Here is a 394-nt window from a genome sequence, read left to right as displayed (position 1 = left end):
ATGGTTTTTAAAAACTGCTCAGTTTTGTACTTTGCACATAAAATGTGCTAAAGTAAATTGAGTAATGTACCCGGTTCCCTGGTGTCCTAAAATTGTGCTTTTACAAAGGGCAAAGCAAAAAATTGCATAACAAATAAACCCATTAGAACTCTTTGCAGAAAGTTTCCATTTTCTCTACCCTTTTCTTAATAAGAAGTGTTTTAGCTGTGAATAGGCAAGAAAATTTTCCCAGCTCTTCAATGCCAAAAATTTTATCAAATCTCATCAGGCCAGCCTATTTGTTCTCTTTTTCAGTTACATTGCACTGTGGTTTCCATTATTATTTACTAACTAGATTACAGTCTGCAGTCCTTTTCAACTATTTTCCAAGTTTTTTTTTTTTTTTTTTTTTTTT

This window comes from Cebus imitator, unplaced genomic scaffold, assembly GCF_001604975.1.
Source record: "Cebus imitator isolate Cc_AM_T3 unplaced genomic scaffold, Cebus_imitator-1.0 Scaffold27, whole genome shotgun sequence".
NCBI lineage: Eukaryota > Metazoa > Chordata > Mammalia > Primates > Cebidae > Cebus > Cebus imitator.
Note: the sequence above shows the minus strand (reverse complement) of the source record.